General features: G+C 43.3%; 1 long non-coding RNA gene across 1 annotated transcript; it reads left to right on the forward strand.

The window, feature by feature from the left end:
* The first annotated feature begins 7197 nt into the window (after positions 1–7197).
* Positions 7198–17032, forward strand: LOC147342700 (uncharacterized). The gene is made up of 4 exons (XR_015157087.1): positions 7198–7508; positions 7743–7825; positions 15076–15125; positions 15535–17032. It is a non-coding gene; the product is annotated as an uncharacterized LOC147342700 (long non-coding RNA).
* The last annotated feature ends 1193 nt before the right edge of the window (positions 17033–18225 follow it).

Raw genomic sequence — 18225 nt, forward strand, 5'->3', positions numbered from 1 at the left:
CAAAGGCCAGAGCACAAGTCCGTGTACTAAGAGGAGAGGGAGCAAGGGGCGGGGGAGAGTGGTAGAAGATGGGGTCAGAAACGTTGGTCATGAATCTTGCAGAAATCAGGTCATAGACTGGTGACCTTCTGATACCATTTTATTCTGAATAAAATGAGGAACCATGGGAACATAGGAGTAACTTGATCTGACGTGAGTTTTTATAGGACTCTTCCGGCTGATATGCTGAAAATTCATTAAAAAGCAGAAAGTGTGGAAGCAGATAGACCAGTCAGAGGTTGTTATGATGGTCCCGAAGTAGAAGGTGGGACCTTGGGCCCAAAGGTTGAGACATGGTAGGATTCTGGATATATTTTGACATAAAGCCAATAGGTTTTCTGAGTGACCAGATGTGGAATGAGAGAAACAGAAATCAGGATGGCTCTAAGACTTTTGATTTAAGCATCTGGAAAGATGGAAATGGGAAACCTTTGTGATAGTAGGGGAGATATATTGGGTTCTAGCTATTCCTGATGTCAAGCTGGTTTTAGAAAAGGCAGAGGAACCAGAGATCAAATTGCCAGCATCCACTGGATCATCAAAAAAGCAAGAGAGTTCCAGAGAAACATCTATTTCTGCTTTATGGACTATGCCAAAGCCTTTGACTGTGTGGATCACAATCAACTGTGGAAAATTCTTCAAGAGATGGGAATAGCAGACCACCTGACCTTCCTCTTGAGAAATCTGTATGCAGGTCAGGAAGCAACAGTTAGAACTGGACATGGAACAGCAGACTGGTTCCAAATAGGAAAAGGAGTTCTTCAAGCCTGTATATTGTCACCCTGCTTATTTAACTTATATGCAGAGTACATCATGAGAAACGCTGGACTGGAAGAAACACAAACTGGAATCAAGATTGTTGGGAGAAATATCAATAACCTCAGATATGCAGATGACACCACCCTTACGGCAGAAAGTGAACAGGAACTAAAAAGCCTCTTGATGAAAGTGAAAGTGGAGAGTGAAAAAGTTGGCTTAAAGCTCAACATTCAGAAAATGAAGATCATGGCATCCAGTCCCATCACTTCATGGTAAATAGATGGGGAAACAGTGCAAACAGTGTCAGACTTTATTTTTCTGGGCTCCAAAATCACTGCAGATGGTGACTACAGCCATGAAATTAAAAGACGCTTACTCCTTGGAAGGAAAGTTATGACCAACCTAGATAGCATATTCAAAAGCAGAGACATTACTTTGCCAACAAAGATCTGTCTAGTTAAGGCTATGGATTTTCCTGTGGTCATGTATGGATGTGAGAGTTGGACTGTGAAGAAGGCTGAGCATCAAAGAATTGATGCTTTTGAACTGTGGTGTTGGAGAAGACTCTTGAGAGTCCCTTGGACTGCAAGGAGATCCAACCAGTCCATTCTGAAGGAGATCAGCCTTGGGATTTCTTTGGAAGGAATGATGCTAAAGCTGAAACTCTAGTACTTTGGCCACCTCATGCGAAGAGTTGACTCACTGGAAAAGACTCTGATGCTGGGAGGGATTGGGGGCAGGAGGAGAAGGGGACGACAGAGGATGAGATGGCTGGATGGCATCACTGACTCGATGGACGTGAGTTTGGGTGAACTCCGGGAGTTGGTGATGGACAGGAAGGCCCGGCGTGCTGCGATTCATGGGGTCGCAAAGAGTCGGACATGACTGAGTGACTGAACTGAACTGAACTGATGCTATGCTAAGGCTTAAATTTACCAGATATTGCCGCATTTCTCTCAACATGATTGTCTCAATTACAGCTCCACTAGCAAGGTATGAGCATTCTTATTTCTCTACTTTCTTCACAGGATGGATAGGCTAATGGATGTTAAGGGATATTGTGTAGTTGTTCCAAGCTGTGTTTCCCTGATTGCCAGTACAGTTGAACCCAATTCATACTATATTGACCTTTTGAGTTTCCTGTCCTTTGAACTGTCTATTCATATCGTTTGTTCAAGTTTCTGTTAGATTACCCTTTTTTCACTGTGGAATTCATTTATGCACTTAGTATATTGCTTGTTATACCTCTTGCATATATATTCCCTCAATCTTGGGCTGATTTTAAATGTTAGTTATGATATCTTAGGTTGTGGAGATCTGTGAACTTAATGTAGTCACATTCCTTTATCTTTGCCATTAGGTTCATGATTTTTGCATCCAGCTGAAAAGCTTCTCACTTTCCCTGATGTCATAGAGATATGTGCATATATTTTCTTCCAGAAGTTTTTAGCTTTGTCTTTTAATTTATTTAATAAACACTTTATTGTGCATGATGTTGTTCTAAGTCCTTTCTGAAAGATCACCTCATTTAATCTTCAAGATAACCTTATGAAAATGAAAAGTGAGTTAGTTTCTCAGTCGTGTCTGACTCTTTGAGACCCCATGGACTAGGGCCCACCAGTATCCTCTGTCCATGGAATTCTCCAGGCAAGAATACTGGAGTGGGTAGCCATTCTCTTCTCCAAGGGATCTTCCCAACCCAGGGATTGAACCCAGGTCTCCTGCATTGCAGGGAGATTCTTTGCTGCCTGAGCCACCATGGAAGCCCATCTATAACCTTAAGAGTCAGGTAGTATTATTCACATTTGACAGATGAGGAAGCTGGTGGGTAAGGAAGTTAAACAACTTGCTGAAGATCACAATTCTAGTAAGTTGTGGAATCTTTAGTTAATCTGAAATGAATTGATATAAAATTGGATAGTTTTGCCTTTATCCATATGGTAACTAGTTATCACAGCATCATTTATTAAATAGCCTATCCTTTCCCAATTGATTTATAATTCCTTCTCTGTCACATTTCAAGTTCTCATAAATGTGAAGGTCTATTTCTGAGCTCTCTGTTTTGTTAAGTTAGTCCATAGGTTAATGCCACACTACTTTAAAACTAGAGTTTTAAAAAAGTCATAGCTGCTATTGTATGTCAGATTTCTTCCTTATTCTTTTTATTCTGACTTCAAATTGTTTTGGCTATTTTGTACCTTTACTCTTCCAAGTGACCTTTATAAGATCACTCCAGTAAGTTCCATGAAAACGCTGTTTGGAACTGTGATGGGAGTTTCATTGCATATGTGATTTGAGTAGAAATTGACATCTATGCAATACTAAGTGTTTACAAACATAACTTTGATGTCCAATCTGGTTTTTCAAGTCTTCTTATGTATCTTTCAAAAAAGTTTAAAAATTTTCTGCATACTGGTTTTGTGTCTCTTCTGTTGGCTTCTTTTTTAAAACCAGATGTCATATGGTCTCTTGTTACTATGAATGAAACCCTCTTCCTTAAAACACATTTTGTAGTTAATTGTCCATGGTGAGTTTAGGTTTTTTTGCATGTTGGTCTTATACATAACAGCTTCCCTCTTGTGGGCCTCCTGTGGGACTTTGTTTCGCATTGTGCCACGGTCTTGTCTTCTGTGGGTTCACTGCACTTGCTGCCTCCTCTGTCTGTAAGTCTCACTCCTGTGTCACCACATCTGGCCCATAAGCCGCTTACCTTCCCTGCCTCTTGGGCCCAGAATTTATTTTGCTCTTAGCAAAATAAGTAAGAAGTATTTCCCAGCCTGCCCCGTATGGTCACTTTCATTAGCATTGGGGAATTTACACAGAGGCTTGAAGAAAGTGATGTGTATTAGTATAAATTAGACAGATAAATCCATTGCCACCTAAACCAAACACAACTACAACGAAATAAAACAAAGCAGCATGACTTATTCAAACAGCAGACCCATGAGTAACAGTGGTCTCAGGAAATGCTTCAGGATGGATCTTTAGAAATGATGGCTTGTAAGCTGCAGTCAGATAAAGCAGGAATCATCAATTGCTTTTGTGGGTTTCATATGACCATTAATATTGAGTTATTTTAAATGAATAATTTTCTTTATTTGACAGGATTACTGACCTGGGAGAGTTGGATTTTGTTTGAATGTTAGGGTTTCAAGCCATCAACAAGGACCCTTCACGTTTCTGTTCACTGCTTCAGTTAACTGTCTCATTCTACTGTCACGACAGCCATCATTTAACACACACTCGACACTGACTAGCACTTGCTTAATGGTAAGCGGAAAGATAGGTTTGTACACACCTGGATGAACAAATGTATTCAAAGGACTGATATCTTTTGGAATTGGAAATTGTCCAGAAGTGTTTCAGTGAGACAGTTGATGGCTGCCTGACTTAATGTGGGATTGATATAAAATGGCCAAAAATAGAAAATATGTTGGTCACAATCCAGGACTGAACAAGAATGTCTGTGACTCTGGCATGTGAAAGAGATTAATTGCATCTCATCCAAACATATAGAGGAAAGAACCACCCACTTCTTAGGCCAGACATAATGTGATTAAGTTGCTTTGTAAAGTCATGTATTCATGGTGGTTGTTCAGGATGAGGCAGAAGCATTGCTTGGTAGGTAATTTTGGGGAACATCTAATGTCCCTTTTGCCATCAAATTCCCTTTATTAAGAGATTATTCCAAAGAGACTCAGATGACAGGCCTGACCCGCTTCCCGCCCTGTTTCACGGGCACTTAAAATGCTCTCATTCCTGATGCCTGATATGTTATCACCCCCACCCAACATGTTCAGTGACGGAGTTTTCATTTCACGTGTACTAAACAAATGCAGAAGACCCAGGTTCAATTCCTGGGTCGGGAAGATCCCTGGAGGAAGAAATGGCAACCCACTCCAGTATTCTTGGTTGGAGAATCCCATGCACAGAGGAGCCTGGCAGGCTACAGTCCATGGGGTCGCAAGAGTCGGACACAACTTAGCAACTAAACCACCACCTAACAAATGTATTCATTCCATAGAAAAAGACAGAATTGGCAGTCTTGGCTGCCAGGACCTGTGATCCTGGGTGAGGTGATCCTCAGGTCCTCAATGTGTAAGCAAGGGATAGTAATAACTATACCAAGTGTCACTGGAAGGCTACATGAGGCTTCATATACAGGCCGCGATAATGATTATGAAGTGAGATGCCAGAAATGATTTTATTGTTTCTTTTATTTGATACTTAATGATTTGTTCCAAATTTCAGAACTCCCATTAGCTACATAGATGTAAAAATGATCAAAAAAGCTCTTACCCTATGATAGATATTTTCAAAGACAAGATTGATGTCTCCTAAGTAGTTTGTGTGGCCAGAAGAGGAAGAGATCCAGTGGATCTAGAACGTCCCCCACACGCACATGTCAAATAGCTGTGGAAAGGGAAATGCTGACCTGCATTTGTGGCCTGGGGTCCTGGAGAGCCGGCTGCCAGCGCTGGGTGGCAGGTTTGCTCACAGCTTTCTGGAGTAGAACAGGTGTGGGGCAGTTTTTCCCCCAAAGTCTCATCCTCCAGGGCAGGGTGTCACAGGAGGTGCTTGTGGTAAAATAGCCACCTGCCAGGAGACGTAGGAGATATGGGTTTGGTCCCTGGGTTGCGAAGATCCCCTGGAGTAGGAAATGGCAACCCACTTCAGTATTCTTGCCTGGGAAACCCCATGGACAGAGGATCCTGGTGGGCTACAGCCCTTGGGGTCCCAAAAGGGTCAGCCACACTCATCCCATCACACATACACAAACACACACACATACAACATACACACCTCCCCGTACACACACCACGTACACAACCACACACACACTGCATCAAACACCACAATCCCCCCACACCAAGCATACACACACCCCATTGCACACGTGCGCACGCACACACACACACACACACACACGGTAAGACAGCTCAAGGAGGAAAGTCAGTGTGAGAGATAATGAGGCCCAAGGCTACAGGTGGGGGAGCTGGAGGGGAGACCCGTGTAGTCACAAGTTATGATTACATTATGTGCATAACCACACTGAGTGATAGCTGCTCAAGGTCGCTGGTCCGGAAGTAAAAGAAAACAATGAGCATTGTGAGCCTATCAGTGAGAATTGTCCAGACAAGGAGCTGGCTGTTGTTCCTGGACTAGGAAGGGGGGCTATCTCCTCGGTGCTAAGAACACAGTGACTGACAGCTTCAGAGTGTGGCTTCAGTCCTGGACGTCGTCCTGGTGGGCAAAGCCTCCGTGCCTCAGATCTACCTACTTGGCTGGCAGGTTTGCCTACAGAGAAGAGGAGGATGAGACAGCAGAACTGGCCTGAACATAACCTTAGAAGATGAAGCGTTCAGTTACAGCAGAGCATAGCCTCTTCCACGTGGACAAAGGGAGACACGCAGAACTGAGATGAACTGGCGTTACAGGAACAGGAGCTGAGGGAGTGGCTGGGAAAGGGCAGCGCACAGAAGGGGCAAGACCAGCCATGGCCGGAGCTGATGATCACCCCATGGGCCACAGCGACTAAGAGGGCACATCCCTTCCTCCAGCTGCTAGCATGGGGCCTGGCACAGAATCTAGGATTGCTGAAGGCTGCTTTTGGGGTTGGGAGTTGGCATGGAGTTGGGAGATATGATGCTCACCTCTAATCCTCATGCCTTCTGCCTGGCCAGAAGCTACTTCTCCATCCAACAAAGCCAGATAAAAAAAATTTTTTTTTTCCTGTCTTCCTCACTTCAGCTATGAGATCCATTCAATCTCTTGGCTTTTCCCCCAGTTATCCTACATGCCCTGCTGGATTCTCTCCAGTCTGCCAGGCCACACCCTCAAGTTCTCAGTGCCTGCTGAGTCAAGATTCAAACATCTGTTGACTCAGATCTCTCTGCTTTTTCCTTTGGCCCATCACCTTTCTGAAGCAAAGAGCAACTGAGGGTGCATTGGAGCCACAGTCACCCCAATGTTGATAGAAACTGTGGCTTCACCGACACGGACCATCAGCCCACCCTTTCTTGTTCTTGGATCCCAAAGGTCTCCTCTGAATATTTCAGCTAATGAGATACTGTCACAGGAAAATCTACTGGCATTTTCTCCTGCCTGAACTCCAAGTTGGGGCTCAGCATTTCCACTTCGAATGATTGCACCCCCCAGTGACCCTCCCTGTTGTAACCGGAACACTGGCAGGTCCATAAAAGAGCTGCTGATTTATAACACACCTCGGTTTTGTTTTTTATTCTCCTTGGCAGTCTCTTTACAACCCCTCCTTGAAGTAATTTTTCTTAGTGGTTTATAGTCTTTGTTTTAGGATTTTGTTTGTTTTTGTCATTTGTTTTCAGAGGAGAACTGGCAGGCAGGGCCCTGTGGTTATTTCCTGATAGATATTCACAACCCGGGAGATATTCTTGTTCTTTCACTTTGGAAACGGAAGCTTCCAGGGCTCTGTCTTCCCCAGCAGTGGCAGGTCCGCTTCGTGTCCCAGTACTACAGTGTACCTGCAGAGGAGGCACAGCCTATTTCCACATCGTGTGCAAGTGAGGTGCTCAGGCCTGCACTTCACTGGAGTCCCCACCACTCTCTGATTACCCATTTAACATACTGACTAGACCCCAGGACAGTGGTTGAGTTGGCTCTTTTAGGGCCAAATGTCACCCATGAGAGAGATGGGACAGCTGAGGGCTTACCCATGAACCAGGGTCCCCCAGGTGAGCTAAGCCTTCTTTTCCTCTTGGAACCTTGTCCTCTTGAACTGAGCATCCCTTGGAGAGGACACTCTGGGTGGGATTCTGGCTCCAGCTTCAAGAAAGGGCTCTTTCTGTAGAATCTCCCAGACAGTGTAAGGGAGGATCCTTTTTTTTTTTTTTTTTTAAGAAAAATGTGCTCTCTTTCTGACGTGTTCCATACACATAACTTTCTCTCCTGGGTATCCATCCTCCTAGACAGACGTCCTCCCACAGTGCTGAGAAGAAACCTGCCATGAAGGATTAACCACGAGTCTGGAGTGTACACTGATGAAGGCAGGGTAAGCAAGTGAGATTCTTATCCTCCGTTGGTAGAGGGTTGGAGGAGGAGTGGGAGTAGGAGGGGCAGATGAGTGCACTGATACTTGCTCCCCTGGCTTTACCCAGGGAAGCAGGTGTACTGGGTCAGCAGGTAGGGACGCCTAGGGTGTGTGGGGGAGCTCCCTGTTTGGGGCTCTGGTAGGCAACTGTCATGCAAGGCAGGCTCAGCCAGAGAAGGGTCTCTAGAGTCCTCATCCGACCTGGGGCTCCTGTTCGGAGTGGATGCTGGATTGGGAGCCAGCGGCTCTGCCAGTGTGTTCATCGTGATAGGGAATCAGTTAGTGCATGTCAGGGGCTTGTCCAGGGGAGACAGTGAGTAAGGCAGCATCGTGGGATGTTCTGTGGTTAGTGGGATCAGCGGAGAATGCAGGAGGACACTGAGCTCAGGAAGGACACACTTCCACTCTAACTGCTACACAGGCATCTGGTTCCTAGCATGGGGCCGACAACAGTTTCAGACACTAGAGTAGTTCCTTGGCAGCTTAGCATAGACTCTGGAACTCATTACCTCCCCTCCACTGCTGTCAAACCATGTGACTCCTCCCCACACACACCCAGAGACGGTCTAGGAGAGAAGCCAGGGAAAACAGTAGGAATGAGACAGATTGAACAGTTACCCTCAGAAGGCTGTGCATTGTTCCCAGAGGGAGGCTGACTCTCTGGACTGAAAAAATCAGACATATTCTGCCTGATTGAATTGGGGTTTCACTTACAGGCCCTTCTGTGCTTTTAGTACCGATTTATGTCCATATTCTTTAACATTCTGGGGGAACAGAAAAAGGCAAACTTGAAATGCCAATTGTTAGAAACTTTCCAGAAGTTCCCTGGCTGATTCCTCCTTGGCACCCTGTCTCCCTAACAACACTGCCAGGAGGCGGAAACAGTCTCAGACATCACCTTCAGGGCGCCGGGGGAGCCAGCCATGCTTGTGGGCAGTGTCCTTGGGATATGCTTACTCACTTATTCTCTCCTTTGTGTGGTGGAAACCTCCTGCTTCCTGCTTCCTGGGGCAGCACAGGAAGGCCAGCAGTGGCCCCGTCTCTCTTTCCCTTTCTGAAATTATCTGCGCACATCACAGATGTGAGAGCCAGAACTGCGGCTCGTAGCCCCTGATCGGGCCTCACAGCCTAATGCCTTTTTTGGTCACTTCCTCTGCTCTGTGTGGCTGGAGTGAGGGGAGGTTTCCTTGGAGCAGGAAGAAGTGATAGGTGTTGGAGAGCAGGAGCCCCTCAGACCTAGGATCAGGCCTTCTTGTCCGGCACGGGCGGAGTTCCGCTTCAGGGTGTAGGACACACAAAGGATAGCTGCCCGCCAAGCACCACTGGTTTCCCATTTGACTGGTGCCCTGGGCATACTTGCCTCTCTAAGCAGGGGGGCTGACGGTGACTTCAGGCAGGATCTGTGTGTTACTGGTTATTAGACACCACCATTTCTGAAGCCAGGGTTTGCTTTCTACCCTTCACCTCGCCTGTGTGTGTGACTGCTTCACCCAGCAGGGTAGAACTCAGCCCCAGAGCGGGAGTGCTCCAGGGCCAAGAGCAGAGTGCTTCGGCTGTGACGCCTGCTCCGAGGCCTGTCTCCGACTCCTAGCTTGTTACTTAGGGCAGATCACTTATGCTTACTCAGTTTTCCTCATCTTAATGTTACAGGTAAGGAGACTGAATCGCTAGACTAACTAGACACGTCGACGCTGACTGTATTGCATTCACGTACATGTGGGGAATAATACATTTATGATGCCAACAGAAAGATATCCCGAATTTATTGAGCAAATTAAAGAGAAAATGAAGTTTCCTGGGGGTACATTTTAAACTACCTGGATTTGAGTACTGAGCATGACAAATACTAGGAAGCTGAATAAAATCAATATGCAGTTAAAAGCTTCCAATTTTGTGCCTCTTAACCAAAAAGTTTGGCCACCTCATGTGAAGAATTGACTCATTGGAAAAGACTCTGATGCTGGGAGGGATTGGGGGCAGGAGGAGAAGGGGACGACAGAGGAGGAGATGGCTGGATGACTCTATGGACGTGAGTCTGAGTGAGCTCCAGGAGTTGGTGATGGACAGGGAGGCCTGGCGTGCTACGGTTCATGGGGTCGCAAACAGTCAGACACGACTGAGCGACTGAACTGAACTGAACCAAAAATACTTTTTTTATTTTATATTGTGTATCTATTATTTATCCAAAAGTTATTTATATAGTTTGAAAAGTAGACAAGGAAAAGATAAAAAAATAGCTTTGTTGTTGTTCAGTCACTAAGTTGTGTCCAACTCTTTGCACGCCCATGAGCTGCAGCATGCCTGGCTTCCCTGTCCTTCACCATCTCTCTGAATCTCCTCAAATTCATGTCCACTGTGTCAGTGATGCTATCCAAATCATCTCATCTTCTGTCATCCCCTTCTCCTCTTGCCCTCATTTTTTCCCAGCATCAGGGTCTTTTCCAATGAGTCAGATCTTTGTATCAGATGGCCAAAGTACTGGAGCTTCAGCTTCAGCACCAATCCTTCCAATGAATATTCAGGACTGATTTCCTTTAGGATTGATGGGTTTGATCTCCTTGCAGTCTAAGAGGCTTTCAAGAGTCTTCTCCAACACCACAGTTCAAAAGTATCAACTCTTTAGTGCTCAGCCTTCTTTATGGTCCACCTCTCACATCCATACAAGACTACTGGAAAAACCATAGCTTTGATTATAGGGACCTTTGTTGGCAAAGTGATGTCTCTGCTTTTTAAAACACTGTCTAGGTTTGATATAGCTATTTTTCCAAAGAGTAAGCATCTTTTAATTTTGTGGCTGCACTAACCATCTGCATTGATTTTGGAGCCCAAGTAAATGAAATCTGACACTGTTTCCACATTTTCCTCATATATTTGCCATGAAGTGATAGGATCAGATGCCATGATCTTCGTTTTTTGAATGTTGAATTTAAGTCAGCTTTTTTCACTCTCCTCTTTCACCTTCATCAGGAGGCTCTTTAGTTTCTCTTAGTTCCTCACTTTCTGCCATTACAGTGGTATCATCTGCATATCTGAGGTTGTTGATATTTCTCCCGGCAATCTTGATTCCACCTTGTGATTCATCCAGTCCAACATTTCACATGATGTACTCTGCACATAAGTTAAAAATAGGTGCTGCTACTGCTAAGTTGCTTCAGTCGTGTCTAACTCTGTGTGACCCCACAGATGGCAGCCCCCCAGGCTCCCCTGTCCCTGGATTCTCCAGGCAAGAATACTGGAGTGGGTTGCCATTTCCTTCTCCTTATTTAAAGCTGATCTCTGTGCTAAGTGCTCATTCCTAGAACAGGAAGCATTAAAAGACAGACAGTAGAAGTGCTCCTGATACTGACAGCAGAGGAGGAGCTGGGGCACTCTGGCAGAGGTGCAGGACAGTGCACAAAGTTAGGTGTGTTCCTCTGCAGGGTTGAGTGAAGAAGCATCTGACAGGGCTGTGGAGGGGGAAAGGGATGAGGAGTGTCTTACCCTCAGCTGAAGTATGGGGGTGCTCACCAAGTCTGAGGAAGGTACAAAAACAATGAGGTAAATCCCAAACTAATCTGCATGGCTGGAGAAGGCGATGGCACCCCACTCCAGTACTCTTGCCTGGAAAATCCCATGGATGGAGGAGCCTGGTGGGCTGCAGTCCGTGGGGTCACTAAGAGTCGGACTCGACTGAGCGACTTCACTTTCACTTTTCACTTTCATGCATTGGAGAAGGAAATGGCAACCCACTCCAGTGTTCTTGCCTGGAGAATCCCAGGGACAGGGGAGACTGGTGGGCCGCCGTCCATGGGGTCGCACAGAGTTGGACACGACTGAAGCGACTTGGCAGCAGCAGCAGCAGCAATCTGCATAGCAAACAGTCAGTGCAAAGCCAGGCTGTTACCCCAAGGGACGGCAGTCTTAAAGCAGTCTGGTTTTAAATCATTTCCAAGTCCAACGACAGTATAGTTAAGGGAATGTCAACAGGTAATGGACCAGGAGTAACAGAGAAGCCAGCAAAGGCAAGCCGCACATCACAACTTTACTCGGTCCCTGCTGTTTGGGAGACAAGCACGCTGAGGGAGAAGGAGCAGAGCGCCTTAGCAAGGACCCTTGGTTCACATAAACCAGAGGGGGCTCTAGAGGGAGAGAGGCGGTGCTGGCGAGGGAGACGGGCCGCATGAGTCCAATTGCTTTTTGCTGTGACAGTCGAGCCTGATGGCTTTTCAGCAGGGGAGCTGCACGATCAGGTTTCTGCTTTAGAAAGAAAGGGAAGGGCTCAAAATTCTGGAATTATGATATCAGAGCTGGAAGAGGTATCAGCCTGCATTGAATTGTAGCCCTCTCCTTGTGTAATCAGCAACTTGCCAACATCATCATATCCTTTATTTAAAAACCAAACCAAAACAAAGCGAAACCATACAACCACAAAATCCTTCCTGTTACTTGACTCTGGGCCACCGTCCTCTTTCTAATAGACACGTGTTAATTATTGGCACCTTGGTTTCTCAATTCTGACTTTACAGCAGGCCTGAGTTCTTACGCATTAACAATGCCTTCTAGAATGGTACTCTAGTGTCCCATTTGTTTCTTTGTGTTGGTACAAAGAAAATGAGTTAAAATAAGTCGGCAGAAAGCTTGTGTCATGATTTTAGGCACTAAGTGTACAGGGACCCAGTCTCTGTCTCTCAACACTCATTCTAATGCATTAAGCAGAGAGTCATTTAGATTTCAAGTGTTAGAATAACAGAAGTGCCTATTGATTCATGAATGCATGCATCCATCCATGTATCATTTATTGAAGTCCTGGGACTAAGCTTGTTTATATCACTGAGCTTATATTCTAATGGGGGAAAGATAGACCGTATCTGGGTTAACAGAGAAGAATCATCGCAGGCAATGATACAAACACACTGCTGTATTTAAATCTATATGCTATATTTAAAATGGATAACAAACAAGGATCCACTGTGTAGCATAGGGAAGTCTGCTCAATATTATGTAACAACCAAATTGGGAAAAGAATTTGAAAAGGTGTAGATACATGTATGTGTGCATCTGAATCACTTTGTTCTACACCCGAAACTAGTGTAACATTGGTGATCAACTCTGCTCCAGTATAAAATAAAAAGTTATAATGAAGAAATAGGTGGAGAAGTGGGCAGAGGATTGAGGGATGGGGCAAGAAGAGAGTTGCATTTCACGTAGAGTGATTAGGGAAATTCTCTCAAAGGACAAGAGGGATAAACTCATAACTGAAGAAGATAAGGGGGCAGTCAGGTAAAGATCTTGGGCAAAAGCTTCTAGGTAGAGAGGGCTGCACAGATAAAGGCCTGAGGCATGAAAGATCTTGGAGAGTTCAGGGAGCAAAAGGCGGGGAATATGGCTGGAGCTCTGTGACTGGGAGTTAGGAGTGTCCAGAGAGCCTGTCTCAGGGCTGCATCCAGAGAGAGGGCTCTACCTAGGTGCCACGGCCCTTCACAGAGCAGGTGGCATGGGAAGGTCTTGAGGGATCGAAAACTACATAAAAGTCAAGCGGGTTTATAGTGATGTGGGAGGATCAGGTTGGAGGCAAGAAAGGATAATAATAAAGATAATGTATAATACTAATGTTTATTCATCTCTGATTATGTTTCAGGCACAGTGCTGCGTGCCTGATCCCATTCAAGCCTTGTAATCTCTTTATTGAGTCCTTTGATTTTCCTTATTTTACAGAGAGTAAAGGAGGTCATGGTCAGGTTAGAGACCTGTTGACATTGAGAGCATAGGAGGTGTATAGGTGGAGATATAGAGAACAATTGGAATCACACCTTGCTCATATCAGGAACTCTAAATAAGTGTTGGATGAAATCAGGGTGAGATCAGTAGTAGTACTGAACTTGAGAGGGTAGATAAGTGTCTATTTTACAACTTCCTGGGCACTGGGATGAGGTTGCTGAAATGCTGATTAAAATCTGCTTTACTCCCCAGTAAAGATTTTGTATAACCACCGTGGTGACTGAGTGTCTGTTCTCATTATTGAGTCTCTGAATCCCATACTTGTATTTAGGCAGAGCTTTTGTGCATTTATGCGTAGAGCCCACCTTCCACAGAAGATGTGATAAGGCTCCTTTGAGCTATGCTGTGGCCATGTAGCCCAGACTTTGACAGCCAGATACACCGGCTTGCGCTTTGAAACAGAAGCTGGACCACACAGCATCAATTTTGGAAGTGTCATTAGAGAGACTGAAAGTAGTGACCCAAGGCTGCAGGGACAGAGGTTCCAGGCAGAGTCCAAAACCAGGGTCTGGGTTCTGAGCTACCCAGCTGACCCAGTAGTTTCTCTGTGGTCCATTCAAGCTCTGTAATTTTTGCTTAATTTTGTTTATATTTGATTTCTTAAAGAACTGCCTAGGTGGTAATCCCACTTGCTGTGTGGGGTCGCATAGAGTGCTCCCTTGTAACTATGTAGCCGCCACTGTGCCTGTGTTTACAAACCCTTTCTTTCTTTTCACGTTCATGAAGGGATATTATTTTATTAAATGAATCTTAATGATATCTATCAAGTGTATCTTTTTTCATTTCCTTTTTTATTGAAATGTTGACATATGACATTATATTACTTTCAGATGTACAACATAATGATTCAGTATATATCAAATATAATTTTATATAAAAATTAAGAATGAAAGAATATATAAATTTTGTAAAACTTAGATATGAGTGTGTGACATTTTTCTGAGTGGTTGAATTAAAAATATCTTTTTATACATGCCTAGAACATTCACATTTTGTGTAGTGAGTCCATGTTTCCTTTGTACGCAGGAAAAAAACCAAGTGCTATCTGAAAAATGAACTGTGATCACATAGCAATACAAAGACCCTAAACTTGTGAACACTATATTTAGGCAAATATTTGATGTAAATATAGTAAGTATCATATACCCATCAGGCATCTTTAATAATTTCTCCAATGAAAAAAAGATCTTTAAAGATGCCAGCTTCCATACTATTTTGTAGAAAAATGACGTTTATTTTATATAACCTAAGAAAAATTTCTAAGAAAGCTTTTGCATGTGTTGTAAACATTGATCAAACATTTCCCAAATTTGTCAGTGTTATTGATAGTTTATGGGTGATTGCTCAGTTAGAAGTGAAAAAAATACTCTTTTCTCCTTCAAAGCCATAAAATAATTTTGTGGTCCTTTATTATCATATGAGATGGTGTATATGACAGAACATGTCTTTTTCAGGTTATTATTATGGAATTCCTTCTGTTGGAGCAATAAGAATCCATCCTCAGGTATGGCTGTGATCTCTTTTCTTCTTGACCTGACTTAGGTCTGTTTCATGTTTAATTGTCAAGAATAACCAGCTCTTCAATTTACTTATCTATTAAGTAATCTTCCCCTTTATTTTTTAAATTTCTGAGTGTACTATTAATATTTTTTCGTATTTATTTGGTTTATTTCATTTTGCTATATCCTTTTGTTGGATACTTGATTCATTTATTTTACTTTTTTTCTTCTAAAAAGTAGTTAATTCTGTGAATTTTCCTTCTGTTACCTTGACTAAATCCCATATGTTTATGCACAGAATATCCTAATTGTGGTTTAGTTCCAATTTTGGTTTCATGTTTGGCTTCAGATTTATTTGGATGTCCTGATACTTAGAGTTGTTGGCTCCTCTTTGTTTATTACTGATTCCGTCAGATTCCCTGGTGGCTCAGACGGTAAAGCATCTGTTCACAAAGCAGGAGACCCAGGTTCGAACCCTGGGCTGGGAAGATCCGCGGGAGAAGGAAATGGCAACCCACACCAGTACTCTTGCCTACAATTCCATGGGTGGAGGAGCCTGCTGGACTACAGTCCATGGGGTCGCAAAGAGTCAGACACGACTGAGCGACTTTGCTTTTAGCTTCCCTGGTGGCTCAGATGGTAAAGCGTCTGCCTGCAACGCGGGAGATCCAGGTTCAATCCCTGGGTCGGGAAGATCCGCTGGCGAAGGAAATGGCAACTCACTCCAGTATTCTTGCCTGGAAAATTCCATGGACTGAGGAGCCCGGAATACAGTGCAAGAGGTCGCAAAGATTTGGACACAACTGAAAGACTTCACTTTGTTTATTAATTTCTGGTTTTATTACATTGTGCTTAGAGAAAGTAGTCTGAAGGATTTCAATTTAGAAAAAATGTATTTTTTGTCACCTAGAACATGCTCAATTTCTGTCAGTGTTCCCAGGATACATACTGAGTCCATTATATTATGTGCTAGGGTATAGTAACACACATATACACACTGTCATACATACATGTCATATTTATATATGTGGTCTGATGGTGGGCTGTATTAGCTGAGTTCTGGATTCATTTCAGTGCACATTCATTGAGGTAGACATGTCCATTGCCTTCTCAACTCTGCCCCAAATACTTAACAGGATATGACTCATAGGAATTAAGCATATTTGTTGAATGAATTAAAATTTTTATATCCTTAGTTTTACTTCTATATGAAGCATTATTTTCAGAATTGTACTAAATTATTTTATTTTGATCATGCAGTTTTGTTAAATTTATCTTTATTTAAAATATATTTTAGTAAGGTATTCTTGAAGTTTTTGAGTTTTTTTGAAGGTTTGTGATGTTATGTATTGGGGTTTATTTTTAAAATACTGAATGCTTCTTATGTTCTAGGTACTGTGCTAAGTAAGCACTAGAAATACAATGGCAAATTTAAAAAAAAACCCTGTTTCCTGCATTTCATGATTCATACATGTATATTTATGGAAACAAATAATGATGAAGTAAATAAGTAAACGTTAGTTTGAAAGCATTGTGGTTGGTGCTATAAAGGAAACCAGTGGACAACTGTTAAAGATTTCAAGCTGAAACTGTCAGAAAGTCCAGCCTGCCATGGGTATATTGAATGGAGGCCAAAAGACAAAGGAAACCAGCCCCTTGAAAAGCTGGGCATGGGGGCGGTCCTCCAGGCAGAGAGAACAGTATCTTCTGTTAGTATGAAATTGCTTCTCTCTCATTTAATCTTTGGCTTGAGTTCTATATTAGCAATATTGATGCTTCAGTTTTCTTTTTGTTGGTACTTACATGATACACATATTTATTCATGCAGTCATACAAACCATGCAATTAGGTATCAGTATTTTTGTATCATTTGTTGTTGGTCATATAAATAAAACATTAATCTTGAATTCTCCCTACTGTCCTCACCCCATCGGGAAATTTTTGTTGTTGTACAGGAATGTAATCCACGTGTAATAATCTCTGATGGACTTTGTCTCACTGCTGACATTTTAATAGCTGTTTTATGTATATCCTTTAGTTTGCACCATTGCTTGGCCTTTCTGCTGGGTTTTGTTAACATGTTGGGCGTTATTTATTTCTCATCCTTGAACAGGAGTGTTAGAGAACAGCCTTGTTTTTGTGTTAATCCACATGATTACTTTTGAATTTCTCTGAGGATGCCAACTGAAATCATTCCTCCTCCAGCTTTATTCAGATATAATTAACAAAGAGCAACTGTGTATATTAAACGTGCACAATATGTTTTGATATATGTATACACTGTGAAGTGATTACCACAATCAAGTTAAAATAGCACCTCTCGCTTCACATATTAATAGTTAACCTTTTTTTTTTTTTTGGTGAGAACAATTAAGATCTATTCACATCAGATTTCTAGAATATAAATCAGTATTACCAACTGTAGTCACCACATTGTACATTAGATTTCTGGAACTTGTCCATCCTGTTCATAACGAAATCTTGTATCCTTTGATCAACATTTCTGAGTTCTGTAAAGCCTGCAATAGCTCTGTTTACTCAAAGGCGAGTTATTCTACTGGTCCAGCCTGTTGTATATTCCTTAGGCAGTTGATTTTCTTCAAATTTGAGGTGACCTTTTATCATTTACACTTGTAAAGAAAGTTCTAGATTGAACATTGGGTAGTGGTTGTATTCTAGTGTACAGGTTGTGAAGCCAGAGTTCGATTTCCTCTGGCAAGCTCTCCACCGTGCCCTCATCTGAGTTTCTTCTTCCCTGGCTAGAGGGTGATGCTTTGGAGGAGAGGTGGGCTGGGACCCCTTCCCACAGGGACCCCAGCGAAGGTATCGGTCTGGGGGCAGAGAACCTTGGCAGGTACTGATGCTGTCCCAGGTGGATGCTGCTTGCCCTTCCATCCTGTATCCAGAGGGGACGGGGTGTTCCTGGGGTACTGCTGTGTTCCTGTGTTTGGCCCAATGCCTTCCGAGACCTCCCTTCTGTACTTTCCGCTTGACTCAAGAGTCAGAAATTCCCTGGAGTTTCTGGTCCTCTAATGAGAACCTTTCCTGTTTTATGCTTGTAAGCATTTGCCATTATTTTTATTTATTTATTTTTTCAGGTGTTTC

Source organism: Bos grunniens, chromosome 28, assembly GCF_055505025.1.
Source record: "Bos grunniens cultivar Pamir isolate PY7600 chromosome 28, Bosgru_T2T1.0, whole genome shotgun sequence".
NCBI lineage: Eukaryota > Metazoa > Chordata > Mammalia > Artiodactyla > Bovidae > Bos > Bos grunniens.